The 16,447-nt window shown below is 40.5% G+C and overlaps 1 protein-coding gene across 6 annotated transcripts in view; it reads right to left on the reverse strand.

Moving 5' to 3' along the window:
- The window catches only part of LOC109917304 (G patch domain-containing protein 2-like), a 163,307-nt gene that overhangs the window by 64,780 nt on the left and 82,080 nt on the right, over positions 1 to 16,447 (reverse strand). The window lies entirely within an intron of this gene.

The raw sequence follows: 16,447 nt of genomic DNA on the forward strand, positions 1-16,447 counted from the left end.
GGATCCTTTGAATCATTGGTGTGCTATGATTGAGTGGCTTTTCAGGTCACATAAGTCAGAAAGTTGGCCATGCAGTGTGGGGCTGCAGTTACATATGTCAGATTGGGAAGGATGGCAGGTTTCATTCACAAAATAATGTTAGTGAGCCAAGCTGAGCTTTGATAGTCACTTTTACAAGTGTAATTCTCTAAAATTTCCAAAATTTGTTTCTGTATTTAACACAAATGTTCAAGCGGCCTTGGTAGTATTTGAATTCATGCCCTCTGGATTACTATTTCAGGTGTCAGGATTACTAGTTCTTATGAAGATGCTTCATTTTCTTTTAGGATTTGTGTTAAAAGGGTTGTGAACCAGCTCATTTGGGAAGAGTGAGGAGGTACCTGGTCCTTTGTTAAAAAGGGTTCATAAAAAGGACACATTTGGGCTTTTTTTCCACAAAGACGCTTTATGGAAGTCCGATAGTTTAGGCTAGTTATCATCTTAGAATCACAGAATCCCTACAGTGCACAAAGAGGATATTCCATCCATTGAGTCTGCAATGAACCTCAGAAGAGCATTCCACCCAGACCCACCTCATCCCTATAGTCCTGCATGGGCTTTTTACCATGGCAAACCCAAGTAACTTGTACACTATGGGTCAATTTTTTTTTAACATGGCCAATCCACCTAACCTGCACTTCTTTGGAATGTTGGAGGAAACTGAAGCACCCAGAGGAAACCTACACAGACACGAGGAGAATGTGCAAATTCCACACCGACAGTCACCCGAGGCTGGAATTGAATCCGGGTCCCTGGTGCTGTGAGGCAAGCAGTGCTAACCACTGAACCATTGCACCACCTATTCCCTAGAAGTATTTGCTGGAAATCACTTGACTGAGTATATGGCTGCTCACAATGTGGTCTCCTCTAAATTGGGAAAACAAAGCGTAGACTGGGGTGACCGTTTTGCAGAACACCTGTCCACCAAAAAGACCCTGAGCTTCCAATTACCTGCCATTTTAACACACCATCCTGTTCCCTGGCCAACAGCTCTATCTCAGGCTTGCTGCAGGGCTCCAGCAAAGCTCTGCACAAGAAGAACAGCATCTCATTTTCTGTTTGGGGACCTTTCGAGGACTCAATGTCAAGTTCAATAATTTTAGGGCTTGAGCTCTCCCATGCCCTTACCCTAACCCCGACACCCCAGGCCTTGTTATCACGTAGCCTGCCATTACACACAACACATTGTTAACCACTAACAGTCCCCATTAATAGCTATTTATCCTCCAACCCAGATATTATCTACTCCTTTGTCCGATTGTTCCTCTCTCCCTTGGGCTCTATCCCCACCGATCATTTGCTCCTTACCCACCCCCACGCTATCTTCTGCATATAAACCAATATTTTCCTAGCCATCATCAGTTTTGAGGAAGGGTCATTCAGCCTCAAGATAGCCAACCTCGCCTTCTGCATTTCGGAGAAAGAACTTTTGAGGATTCAGTCTGATAACACAAATCTAGCTGTTCCCTTGAAAAGCCTCTGGAAGAGTTCTTCTAGTGTTTCCTGAATTAAATGCATCTAGGTCTCAGAGACAACTTCCTGCATTTACTGACACCTATCTGCGCGTGCCAGGTCACTAATTGAAAGCCATTTTTAAGATTTCATATCTTATCCCCTTTTCATACAAGAACTAACAATTATTTGCCAGTTTTCAGAAATGAACTTTGGGGGCAAGAGAAAAAAAATCTTTTTTTCTCCCCTTTTTTGTTTCCCTGGTGTTGTGTGTTATTTCAAAAGATAAATATTTATAGTTTTACACTTCAAATTCTGTGTCATTCTGATTTTCATGCTTGTCAAATGAGTCGCTTTATAATTAATAAGTAATACAATTATTAATTTAAGAAACTTAGTTGATGAATCTTTATATCCTAAACAAAAAGTTTAAAATTGGATGAATTGGTACCAGGGTACAGCATTTAAATTTATGTTGACACCAAGGAATGGTGGGATTAGGAATGAGACCACACTCCTCCAACCTTGATTATGAAATAAGCAAGTCACAAGTTACATTCCCTACCTCAAAATTAGCTGGCAGTGAAAGAGGATATTCATTCCAACAGTCTGAATGCAGGACCCTGAGGTGAAATAGCAGAAGTAATACTACTTTTCAACTATTCTGATATACCATCTATGTATTCCTTTTTGATTTGACTTCGGGCAAATGCATTTCCTTCATTTTGCATTTTCAGATTATTGCACTGAGTGCAGAAAGATATCATGTGGGTGTGATCCCTGTCCCATAACTGCCCAGTGCATATGCTTTTAATGAATAAAGCCCCTGTTACAAAGATTCTATACAATCCAGTTTTAAAATAAAAATAAAAACATATATTGTATTTTCCAATTTAAACTCCTAGCCCACATGACAAGTTTTTGAATGCATGATGAGCAGTAAGCACTTCCCACTGGGAGAAAAAGACAAATGAATGAGGCAGTTCACTCTTCACCAAGATGAACTCAGATAAAGAAGATTCTACAACACATTTTATTCCATCATTTTGGAATACCAAACTTTGAGTACATTGCCTTAATTCAAATTATGTTATCTTATTTTGCTGTGTTAGTATAGATCTATATGTGGAAGTAATTTGGTTGACTATCTTTATCCAGTTTATTTTAGATGCTTTGATAAATGTATAAGTGTGATAATCTATCATACCTTCTGGGATATCACTTTTCAAAGCTAAAGATGCTGAGCATATTATAAACATATTCCTTACTTCTAAATACTGAGCACTGGCTACATGATTAACTTCTAGGGGTTAATTCAGTTTTCACTCTAGTTTTCATTCAAACTCAGCGAGTCTGGCAGCATCTGCAGAGAAGGAAACAGTTAACGTTTTGAGTCCATTGTGACTTTTCTTCAGTTAAGTCATATTGTATTTGAAACGTTGACATCGTTGCTGTTTCCACAGATATTGCCAGACCTGCTCAGTTTTCCCAGCATTTTCTGTGTATATTTCAGATTTCCAGCATCTGTAGCATCTTGCTTTAATTCATTCTGGACTGGCCAGGGTGTTGCAGAGCTCCAGCAATGGCTTCTGGGGTATCTGAAATAAATTTATTTGACGATATCATCCGAGTATGAGTTATCAATACCAGTTAAGGGCACTGGACTAGGAACAGGCTGCTGTCAACTTAGTGGTAAATGGGGTATAGGTGGAGGGCTATTTTGCACTAGCAAGTCAGTTTCCAAGAGAGAAGAAATTATCACTTGTCATTATATTATTTCCTAGTGAGATATCTTAGTGTAAAACATAGTACCATATAGAAATATTATCAGAATTATATAAAAGCTCCTTGTTACTACAAAACTGTGGTTTGAGGCATCAATTGACAACAGACTCAAACTTGGGTTAATGGGTTATGAGACAAGTGTCTTAACTGGTACGCTGCTACATTGCTGTCTTAAACAATTATCTGTAGAAGCTGCACTGTCAGACATCAAAGCCTATTTTGTGTCTTATGCCAGAGGTTACAGTGTTTACCAAACCAAAATGTCCTGCAGAACACTGATGTCATTTAACATTATTCAGATACTGATGAGGTTAGAAAAAAAATTCTGCTAAAATGGCACTCGTTCTTAATGAGTTTGCTGTTTGTCATTTGCTACCTACTTGACCTAATACTGTTCATAAAAATAATTGATAAGACGATACAACATGTGTCCTTGTTACAATGAACTGACCTAACCTCATAACAAAGGAGTTACTAAACGACTGAATGAATCAAGGATGTGAATTGCAAAAATACAGTCCTTGTGACACACATATGAATTCTATTCATGTTTTTGCTGTACTTATGTATTCCTATACTTAGTACGTGTGACAAATAAATAAATCTAAATCTAAATATGGATACATAATACTCCTGGGGTGGCACGGTGACTGAGTAGTTAGCACTGCTGCGTCACAGTGCCAGGGACCCAGGTTTGATTCCAGCCTTGGGCAATTGTGTGGAGCTTGCATGTTCTCCCCGTTTCTGTGTGAGTTTCCTCCGGGTGTTCTGGTCTCCTCCAACAGTCCAAAGATGTGCAGTTGAGGTGGATTAGCCATGCCAAACTACTCATAGCGTCCAGGGATGTGCAGGCTAGGTGGATTAGCCATGGCCAATGCAGGGTTATGGGGATAGGGTGAGAGCGTGGGTCTGGATGAGGTGCTCTTCGGAGGATTGGTGTGTACTTGGGCCGAATGGCCTGCTTCCGCATTGGAGAATGTCTATGATTCTAAAACACAAGCTGGAGAACACGCTTATCTGCAACTCTTCATTTACATTCTACTATCTGTAAATACAGGCTTGGATTTTACTATCAGCATTGTCAACAATATTTTACCAAAAGACAGCAATTTTGGGATAAAACCGAACTTGCCGGAGAGAAGCTTCTGTCTTGGCAGTATCTATGGAGACAGAAAGAGTTAATATTTTGAGTCTAGTACAACTCTTCTTTTGAAATTTAGACGTTTTACCTTAAAATCGAAGGAACTTAGACTTCATTACCCAGAGGCTCAACCTGGAAGGCAAGGTGATCCTCTGATATTTTTTCTAACGAAAACCAATTATTTAAGCCCCTTTCCTCTGTCTCCTCCACTCTAACCCTCAGGAAATGTGTGAATTAATGGATTGCTTTAGTCACCAAGATTGAGCTACCTAATCACTGGCCTCTGCGACTTCTCTTCCTCCCAAAGCCCATGAGGCTGAGCTTCCTCCATGGTATCTATCTGTCTTAATTCTGAACTTGGTTCCTTATCTTTTTCTCCTCTATCTCCCTTTATGCTCGCTCCAAACTCATCGTCCATTAGATCTATCTCCTGCTCTCTCAGCTCCATTCCTACTAATCACTCAACTTCTCTTCCAGGTTCACATGTTAGTTGACATTGTTAATGTTTTTTTCAGGTTCTGTCCCTATCTCCTTCAAATCTGCCATCATTTCTGGTGCTTATATAACCTGTCCTTAACTCCCTCTGTCTTTGGAAACTATTGCCACATTTCCACCCTCCTTTTCCTCTCTGAATTATGTTACTCTTTATTTAAATATCTTCAATCAGGTTCCCATCCCAGTCATAGCACCAAAATACTTTTCACGAAAGTGACAAATTACATTCTTGTGAATTTGACAAAGGCAAAGTATCCCTTCTTGATCTGTAGCCTTTTATCCATTTGACGACAGCATCTTTTGTTCACCACTGTAATCCAGTGGATTGGAACAACACTTCCCTAGTTCCATTCTCATCTAATTCTAGCCAGAAACTAACCACCAAAGGTTTCTCTTGCCTTTCCTGCAGTTATCCCTATTGTTATCCAAGGATATATTCCTATCCTCCTCCTATCTCTCATCATTATGATGCACCTTAAGACATGTCCAAAATCACATGTAGTTGGATTCTCACATGTACACTGAAGACATCCAGCTTTACAGAAAACCATCTACCATAAGACCATGAGATGTAAGAGCAGAAGTAGGCCATTTGGCTGACTGAATTCACTCCACCATTCAATGAAACCATGGCTGAACTGACATGCCTCAACTAATTTTTCCTGCTCATCTCCACAGCCCTTGATTCTCTTAAGAATAGCAACCTGTCTATCTCAGCCTTAAATATACTTCACGACAGGGCCTCAACAGTCCTAATGAATTCCACAGATTCACCACCCTCTTAAAAAAAAACTCCTCCCTCCATCTTAAATGTGTGACCCCTTGTTCTTAGAATATTCCCTCTGGTCCTAGACTCACCCACAGGGGCAACAAATTGTCCACATCTATTCTTTCAAACCCTTAAGAATTTTACACATTTTGATTGTGCCTCGTCTCATTCTCCTTGATGCCAATGAATACAATCCCAACCTACTGAACCTCTCCTCATAAGACAGTTCATCCATACCCAACATCAACCTCGTGAACCTTCTCTGGACTGCCTCCAATGCCAATATATCTTTCCTTAGACAAGGGACCAAAACTGTTCATAGTATCTCAGATACAGTCGGACTCGTGCCTGGTATAGTTTTAACAAGACTTACCTATTTTTATGCTCCATTCCCTTTTGACCACTCCATTCTCTCCAAATTGCCTGACTCCTTATCCAGCATACAGTATCAGATAAGCAATCATTTCCCCTAGTTAAATATTGTGAAGGCTGAAGCTATTGTCTTTGGTCCCTGTCACTTCCCCATCCCTGACACCACCCCTCTCTAACAAATGCCTGAGGGGAAATCAGGATGGCAACCTTGGTGTTATTTTTCAACTATATATTTGTGACAAAAACAGAAATAGTTGGAGAAACTGACTAGCATCTGTGGAGAGAAAGCAGAGTCAACGTCCAGTGACCCCCCTTCAGAACTGATGCTGCCAGAACTGCTGAGTTTATTCAGCTATTGCTGTTATTGTTTCAGATTTCCAACACCAGCTCTTTATTTTTGTCACATATTTGTGATGTTGCTTATTTCCACCTCAATAGCTTCAATTGTCTCCACTCTTCCTCAGCTCTTTTGCTGATGGAATTCTCATGTACAATACCAAACATGTCCTCAAAATTTTTCGGTTTAGATAGAAAAATAATTTAAATAAGTACAGCATCACAGAATCACACATCACAGAACATATGGGGTGGAAGCAGGTTATTTGGCCCATTGTGTCTGCACCAGCTCTTCAACAAGCATTATGACCTAGTGCAATTCTCCTGCATTTTCCCTATACTGTTGCACATTATTTCTATTTATTTTAATCATCTAATGCCTTTCTGAATGCCTCAATTGACTCTGAGTCCGTCAAACTTCCAAGCAGTGCATTCAAGAACCAAAGCACTTGTGTGTGAAAAAAGCTTTTCTTCACATCACATTTGCTACATTTGCAAATCCCATTAAGTCTGTGCCCTCTCATTCTTGATCCTTTTACAAGCAGAAATATTTTCCCCATATCTTTTCTATCCAGACCTCTCTTGATTTTGCAAACTTCTATTAGATCCGTCTTAAAGTCTTATTTCCAAGAAAATGAGAACTAACCTTTTCAATCTATCCTAATAACCGAAGTTTCTCATTGCTAGAACTATCTTTGTAAATCCCTCTTTCTAATGCATTCAATTCTTCTGATAGTGTGGCACCCAGATCTGGACACAGTACTCTAGTTGAGGTCTAACAAGTGCCTTGTTAAAGTGCAGCATAACCATCTTACTCTTGCATTCTGTGTCCCTATTAAAAAAGTCCAGGGTACTGTGTTTTTTATTAACTGCTGTCTCCATCAGTCCTGCCACTTCTAGTGATATATGCACATAAACATCCCAGTCCTTTGGTTCCTGCACCCCTTTAAGTATTGCGCACCCTATTTTTTATTGTCTGTCCATAGTCTTTCTACCAAAATGCATCACCTCCCACCTGTCCACATTAAACTTCATGTGCCAACTATTTGCATACTCCACCAACTTGTGTATGTTCTCTTCACAGTTCACAATACTTCCAAGTTTTGCTTCATCTACAAACTCTAAAATTGTTCCCTGTACACCAAGATCTAGATCATTAATATACATCAGGAAAAGGAAGGGTCCCATTACTGACCTGTGGAATGAATTTCAGCTAATGGTTGTCACAGTCCCTCTACAGTACCAGTTGCTTGGGAAGATGTCAGGTTGACAAAGTCAGAGAAATTTGATAATGTCCATTGCTAACAGACTCTAGTTGAATACCCAGCCTGGGGGCCAGGGTGGGGAGAGCATGGGTGTGTAAGCAGCACTGTGATCCACGACTTATGCCTTTGCTTTGCTGCACTCCTGAATTATTATGAATTTGTTCACTCAAGGGTTAAAAATAGGGCAGTATTTTTTCTTCGCAACATAACAGCAAGTCTAATCATGTTTGCCATTTAGTTATTTCCTAATAGTACAGTAATTTCAAGTGAGAGGCAGGCATTCAGTAAAACACAAAAATCTAAAGGTTATTGTCGGAGCTTGCCTCTCCATCATTTGCTTAATTAAAAAAAAACGAAAAATAAGTTCTGATCATCATGTCTTATTTGCAGGACTAAATGATGCAAGATCTTGTAGGACAGTGAGTAGTGCCCTGCCTCTGACTCAGAAGCTGTAGTTTTGAGTACCACCTAAAACCTGATGACTAAGGAAGGTGTGCTAATAACATGGCTAACAGGTTGATTATTAATCTAAAAATCTTCCCATGATGTGCTAATGGTTGGTTAGAATGAGAGAGATTGCTAGTTATCCATGTAAAGATAGTTGGAGTTTCTACCACCAGTATTCATAAATCCAAACCATGATATGCATGTTAAAACAAAAATAATGTTGCCACAGCAACTTGGACAATGTGATCTGTAACATGCCACCACAAATGGAACAATTACTGACTATCATACTAATCTATCTCAGCATTTTTATTTCCACCAATATCCTAAGTCCTTCTTCATTTTATGATGAGTTAACTTGCTTTGTTTGTCCAATTGTTTCTATTTTTTTTCATATTCTTCTTTCATTTCATCATTCTTAGATACATCTTCCTTCCAAATATGGACTTTTTTTGTCACACCTTTTCTTGACTGGGCCATTTCTAATACAATACAATAATCCCTGCCAGAAGAGGTAGGGGTGATGACAAGAATCTGGACATAATTTACTACCATCAAAATTGTAATTACCCGCAAGAGGGGTACCTAAGGTTCAGCAACACTGGAATGTACTTCTACTTCTCCCATCTGGCTCTGGAAAGATTTTTTGCTCTGCTTTATAATTTGCCAAGTGTAAGCATGAATGCGGAATGTACAATGTATTGAAATATCATCATATTGTGAAAATGCTCTTCATTTCACTAGTTTTTTGTAATATTCTTTTGCTTCCATTATATTTTGCAAATGCTTAAAAATGAAATTCATGCAAAACTGATGCTTTTCATATTGTAATACATGCATCAATGGACTCTTAAAGAAATGTAACAGTAAGCATAGTTTGCTATTAACAGATAACTGAGGAGTTTTGCTTAAAATCAATGCACAAACAGTTCTGCTGCCTTTGTATTCTTTTTATTTGAAATCTCAAGGCTGAACGTACAGGTAGTATTTTAGTAGGTCCAGTCTGTAATCTACCTCTTTAGCCAACATTTCTGTTTGATGAAGCACATCATGAGGTATAAAGGTGAACAAATATGCTGTAATTGCTGTTGCCCTGTGATTACTAAAGTTTGTAATCTGTTACTGCGAATGGAGCTGTCTTGAACTGAGGGGGAGCATTGTGTCTCAAAACAAACTGCACAAATTCTGGGATTAAAATGAGCTAGCTTCACTGATCAAAAGAATTTTCTTGGTTATTCACAGCATTCGTTAGTTATACTGATTATTATTACCTGGTTCATAATTTTTCAGTCTGTGTTTAAACCTGCAACATTTTTAAACTAAGTATAAATTTGGTATTTCATTTTGCCCAACTCTTTAAATAGATCCATGTCAATTTCTTAGATAAAATTAGTTAAGTGCAACAATATTTGATATTGAAAAAAGTATGGGTGAAAAAGGTGAGGAAATCAATAGGACTAAGGTTTTTTTTTTCCCAGCTGGCAGGAGACATGCTATTCATCACAAAACATTTACTTCAAAATTAGCTTCACTGAAACTGTAGATGCAAAATGTACTGAAATAGAACAATATAACACTATACCAGAATAAAACTTAAAAGTCCACCATGCCATGATTATTTTAGAAATGTATAAGGATACTCTGGAAGAAATTTTGCAGAGGCGACATGAGTCTCGGCCACCAGCTGAAGAATCAGCGATCGTCTAGCATTAAATCGTTAAAGGAAGGCTGGCAGGTACATGGACAGGTCAGCAGGATCAAGGATCATGAGGACAAATGTTCTGTCAGTCAGGGGTCTGCAGATCTAATGACCAGCCATGTCATTGGGGAGGTGATGGTTGCTGTAAAGATTTAACTGATGCTGGGATGAGGGGGTGTGGGCTTGTGGTCATAAAAGAAGGTACTGGCAGTAGAAGTCGAGGGCAGGTTTTTAGTGGGTCTTCCTTTTCCACATGTCACGTTGTCCTATTATCACTAGACTGTTAATCCAAAGACCCAGGTAATGTTCTGGGGACCTGGGTTCGAATCCTGCCATGGTAAATGATGGAATTTGAATTCAATAAATATCTGGAATTAAGAATTTAATAATGACTATGAATCCATTGCCAATTCTCAGAAAAATCCATCTGGTTCACATGTTCTTTAGGGAAGGAAACTGCCATCCTTACCTGGTCTGGCCTACATGTGACTCCAGACCCACAGCAATGTGGTTGACTCATAACTGCCCTCTGGGCAATAAATGCTGCCTAGCCAGTGACGCCCTCATCCCGTTAATGAATTAAAAAACAACCTATGAGTGGATTTTTGTTTCATTGATCAGCATTTCATTCTCCTGCTATTTTAATGAGGTAGCACAGAATATCACTGGCAGTCTCTCACTTAGCTCAAATTGGTTTTTCTAGTTGAGAAGAAAACATCTCATGGCAGTTTGGACCTAAAAGAAGAATGTGCATTTAACATGTAAAATAAACAGCAAATCCAAGAATTGTTATATAACAGGTACAAATAGACATAATATTGACATAATCAATGCCAAATTAAATTGGATCTTTTTGAATATGTGGCCAAATACTTCTGAATCACATGGAAAACCACATAGATCCAAGATCTGTGATTTTATTTGAGTTTATACAAGCCACAAAATAGAAGTGCAGTAAACAGAACATTTGTAAACTGGACATGCAACATTTATAACATTTCTACATTTTCAAACAAATACTAAATAGATGCTGGGTTTTAAACAATTTCCTTTAAGGCTTAAATTATATCAAGATTTTTCAGTTTATCTTTCTAAATTAATCAACTAGCTGACAGGAAGGTATATTAATTCTGCCTTAACACATTGCAAAACGCTTCAATTTGACTCATAATTAAACATTACAACAGATGATTTTTTTTCAATTCAGATCAGTAAAAAATTGCTATCAATAAAAATAATACGTTACTATTTCATGACTCAATTAAATTAAATGATATAGAGAAAGTCATATGCTATTTTCAAAATTATGCATTTTAAAATTTAAAGAGGTCACAAATATAGTATGCATGGTATGAAATGGGTTCTTATTAGGAATTGTTATTCATGATTTGAATTGTTACTGGTGAATTTCAGTAATTTATGGTTTAGAAGACATAGCTAAATAATAATTATATACCTTCAAACTATGTTGCATTTTTTTAATGCAGTCAAAAATTTAACCAAGTATATTTCAGTTTAAAACAATGTCCATATCATGTAGGTTCAAGCCACTATTCCCTGGCTGACATGCAACTTAAACTCTCCTCTCACACATAACAACTGGGATATGGCATGCTGACCTAAAATAAGCACTTGGTATTAGCAAAAATAAAATTGCCTTTGTGAAAGCTACCGGTCATGGAAAATAATAGTGAAGATATCTGCATTACTTTTTCAAAACCAGAACACTACATAATAGACAATGTATATTTTTACACTTCTAATTAGCTCAGAGAATTTCTGTTCCCAGACCGTCTTTATAACTTTCTCTTCTTTCACAAAAACAACCAAGTCTATCTTGTAAAAGGTGTGAAGAATTACTGTTCAGCTAAAATTAATCTATAAAAACACCTTCAAAACGGTTCAACAAAGTAACAGAGATAGTAGGAACTGCAGATGCTGGAGAATCTGAGATAACAAGGTGTAGAGCTGGATGAACACAGCAGGCCAAGCAGCATCAGAGGAGCAGGAAGGCTGATGTTTCGGGTCTAGACCCTTCTTCAGAAAATGGGGGAAGGGCAAGGGGATTCTGAAATAAATAGGGAGAGAGGGGGAGGCGGATAGAAGATGGATAAAAGAGAAGACAGGTGGAGAGGAGACAGACAGGTCAAAGAGGCGGGGTTGGAGCCAGTAAAGGTGAGTGCAGGTGTGGAGTTGGGGGGAGGACAGGTCAGTCCAGGGAGGACGGACAGGTCAAGGGAGCGGGATGAGGCTGGTAGGTAGGAGATGGGGGTGGGGCTTGAGGTGGGAGGAGGGGATAGATGGGAGGAAGGACAGGTTCGGGAGGCAGGGACAAGCTGGGCTGGTTTTGGGATGTGGTCGGGGGAGGGAGATTTTGAAGCTTGTGAAGTCCACATTGATACCATTGGGCTGCAGGGTTCCCAAGCGAAATATGAGGTGCTGTTCCTGCAAGCTTCGGGTGGCATCGTTGTGGCACTGCAGGAGGCCCAGGATGGACATGTCGTCTGAGGAGTGGGAGAGGGCGTTGAAATGGTTCACGACTGGTAGGTGCAGCTGTTTGTTGCAAACCGAGCATAGGTGTTCCGCAAAGCGGTCCCCAAGCCTCCGCTTGGTTTCCCCGATGTAGAGGAGGCCACATCGGGAACAGCAGATACAGTATACCACATTAGCAGATGTGCAGGTGAACATCTGTTTGATGTGGAAGGTCTTCTTGGGGTCTGGGATGGGGGTGAGGGGGGAGGTGTAGGGGCAGGTGTAGCACTTCCTGCGGTTGCAGGGAAAAGTGCTGGGTGTGGTGGGGCTGGAGGGGAGTGTGGAGCGGACGAGGAGTCACGGAGAGAGTGGTCCCTCCGGAAAGCAGATAAAGGTGGGGGGGGAAAAATGTCTTTGGTAGTGGGGTCAGATTGCAGATGGCAGAAGTGCCGGAGGATGATGCGCTGGATTCGGAGGTTGGTGGGGTGGTACGCGAGGACGAGGAGGATTCTGTTTTGGTTGTTATTGCAGGGAGGGGGTGTGAGGGATGAGTTGCGGGAAATGCGGTCGAGGGTGTTTTCGACCACTGTGGGGGGGTGTGAAGTTGCGGTCCTTGAAAAACAAGGACATCTGTGATGTCTGGGAGTGGAATGCCTCATCTCAGGTGCAGATGCAGCGGAGGCGAAGGAATTGGGAATAGGCGATGTCCTTTTTGCAGGAAGGTGGGTGGGAGGAGGTGTATTCTAGGTAGCTGTGGGAGTCGGTAAGCTTGAAATGGATATCGGTTTCCAGGTTGTTGCCAGAGATGGAAACAGAGAGGTCCAGGAAGGAGAGAGAGGTATCAGAGATGGTCCAGGTGAACTTAAGGTTGGGGTGGAAGGTGTTTGTGAAGTGGATGAACTGTTCGAGCTCCTCGTGGGAGCATGAGGCGGCGCCGATACAGTCATCGATGTAACGGATGAAGAGGTGGGGGCTATGGCCAGTGTAGCTTCGGAAGAGGAATCGTTCCACGTATCCTACAAAGAGGCCCATGTGGGTACCCATGGCCACCCCCTTTGTCTGTAGGAAGTGGGAGGAATTGAAAGAGAAATTTCCGCATTTCCCGCAACTCATCCCTCACACACCCTCCCCACAAAAACAACCAAAACAGGATCCCCCTCATCCTCACGTACCACCCCACCAACCTCCGAATCCAACGCATCATCCTCCATCACTTCTGCCATCTGCAATCTGACCCCACCACCAAAGACATTTTTCCCTCCCCACCCTTATCTGCTTTCCGGAGGGACCACTCTCTCCGTGACTCCCTCGTCTGCTCCACACTCCCCACCACAGCCAGCACTTTTCCCTGCAACCGCAGGAAGTGCTACACCTGCCACTACACCTCCCCCCTCACCCTCATCCCAGGCCCCAAGAAGACCTTCCACATCAAACAGATGTTCACCTGCATATCTGCTAATGTGGTATACTGTATCCGCTGTTCCTGATGTGGCCTCCTCTACATTGGGGAAACCAAGCAGAGGCTTGGGGACCGCTTTGCGGAACACCTACGCTGGGTTCGCAACAAACAGCTGCAACTCCCAGTCGCGAACCATTTCAACTCCCCCTCCCATTCCTCAGACGACATGTCCATCCTGGGCCTCCTGCAGTGCCACAACGATGCCACCTGAAGGTCGCAGGAACAGCACCTCATATTTTGCTTGGGAACCCTGCAGCCCAATGGTATCAATGTGGACTTCACAAGCTTCAAAATCTCCCTTCCCCTGACCACATCCCAAAACCAGCCCAGCTTGTCCCTGCCTCCCTAACCTGTCCTTCCTCCCACCTATCCCCTCCTCCCACCTCAAGCCCCACCCCCATCTCCTACCTACCAGCCTCATCCCACCCCCTTGATCTGTCCGTCCTCCCTGGACTGACCTATCCCCCTCAACTCCACACCTACACTCACCTTTACTGGATCCACCCCCGCCTCTTTGACCCATCTGTCTCCTCTCCACCTGTCTTCTCTTTCATCCATCTTCTATCCGCCTCCCCATCTCTCCCGATTTATTTCAGAATCCCCTTCCCCTCCCCCATTTCTGAAGAAGGGTCTAGACCCGACACGTCAGCTTTCCTGCCCCTCTGATGCTGCTTGGCCTGCTGTGTTCATCCAGATCTACATCTTGTTATCTCAACAAAGTAACAGGCTTCTTTTATCAAAGACAAATTGTACTGCATAGCCAAATGCACTGAACAAAATAACAAAATTTTTTTGCATTAATTGCAAGCACTATGTTACCTTCCAACACTTAACAACTAGCTAAGTATATAAAGGACAACAACTTTAGCTCTACTTAAAGTACAATTTATTATAGTTAGACATCTGCATTTAAAATGAGATAAAATAGAATAATACTGTGTTATTGTATTGATTTTGGATGTTCATAACATATTAGACACTATTTTAATATTGAATGGTGAACTCCGTATTTAATCTTCATTCATGATAGAAGAAACCTGTTAATTAAAAGCTTATGGTCTTGATTCTAGCAGACACCAAGGAATTGATACCTGCAGCCTAATGGCCGAAGTGTGTGGACCGAAGAAATTAAGAATGGCGGACAGGACCTGATTCTAGGATACTTGGTGCCTTTCAGCCCATGAATGGCTTCTGCTCCGCAGGTGTTGTTGACACACAGATGTCAACAGAATGTGAGCTATTTCTTTCTGATTTAGGGGCTGATGAGATGATTATTTTCAAGTAATATTTGTTTATTTTGACAGATGTATAAGTACTCAAAGATTTTTTGATCTTGTTATGGGTCTTGTGCGTTTTCTTTATAGTGGATACTGCATGAGTGGGCAGGGATGGTGATTGGTTGTGGGGTTGAGAGTTAGGAAGCCTCACACTCATCTCTAGAATGGAGTCGAAATCTCAGTAAATAAAGGCGAGGTTTTAAATGGGCCACCTCAGTACTGGCCTGCCTCTTTCATTACCTCAGATGGGCTGGCTAACTCCAGCTTGACCCATACTCCTCTGCAGAAAGTAGTACCAGTGGGCACTGCTAGTCAGGAGGTGAAATCGTGCCATTGGGAAAGCTCCCAAATCCTAACTCCAAGATGTAAATCCGTCCCCAAATGCTGGTCATTTCATAATGGAAAAAGTACAGATAGTGTAGTGACTGAAAAAGTGCTTTCTTTTCTGGTAAAATCCCAAATCATTAGATACAAAGAAACTTAACTTCAGTAGATGCAGTCAAACAGCAATTGCAATATTTCATCTGCAAATATCAAAGCATATATTAATTTTGGTTTTCTCACATATTTTGATACAATTTCTCCTTTCTGTTGGTACAAGCATATTTATTAGATTATTCAAAAGTAAAGTTGTAGGAAAATGTTTTAATTTAAAATTATTTGTTCTTTTTTTTGAAATTGCTACAAACAGCAATAAGAAATAATATGATGCCTTTGCCAAACTCATACATTTATATATTTGAGAAATGACTGCTTTTTTAAGTAAGTAAATGGTTGGTTTAGAAGTAATCCCCCAAGAAAATCTATTTACTCAAAGCATTTAATTTTCTTGTCAAAATATTTTATAAGCCTTGTAATTTAGTTTATGAATTTAATGTGCTAACAATTATAATATCTTTCATTATCAGTATCAAAATACAAGGCAATTAGATTTTTAGAAATACACAGAATTTACAACACAAAAGCAGGGCTAAGATAGTGTCCATTAGTGTTTACCCTCCACATGATCAAAAAAAGTCATATCCACTGACCCTATTCATGTATCTCTATGTATCTCATCAAATTGCATTAATGGACATGGTAAGCCGTTGAATCAGGAACTTTGAAAGTAATTCCATAACTTTATAACTTTCTCCACACAGTTTATTCTTGCTCACTCTTCTATATTTATTGCTGTTAATCCTGTATCCATGACCTGTTGTTCTAGAAATCTCTGAGATTACAAACATTCTTCTGTATACCATCCTTCCATCATCTTAAACATTGACAATTACATCTCCTAGTAGTCCTTGTAGTTCTAATTTTTAAAATTATTTCTTTGCATTTGCAAAGCTGCAGAGCAGGGAATGTTACTGTGAATCTTTGCTGTATTCCCTCTAAAGTGTCACTATTGTTTCTGCTGTGTGGACAGTATCAAGTTGAATGCTGAAATATTCCAA

Source organism: Rhincodon typus, chromosome 9 (genome assembly GCF_021869965.1).
Source record: "Rhincodon typus isolate 14 chromosome 9, sRhiTyp1.1, whole genome shotgun sequence".
NCBI classification, from domain to species: domain Eukaryota; kingdom Metazoa; phylum Chordata; class Chondrichthyes; order Orectolobiformes; family Rhincodontidae; genus Rhincodon; species Rhincodon typus.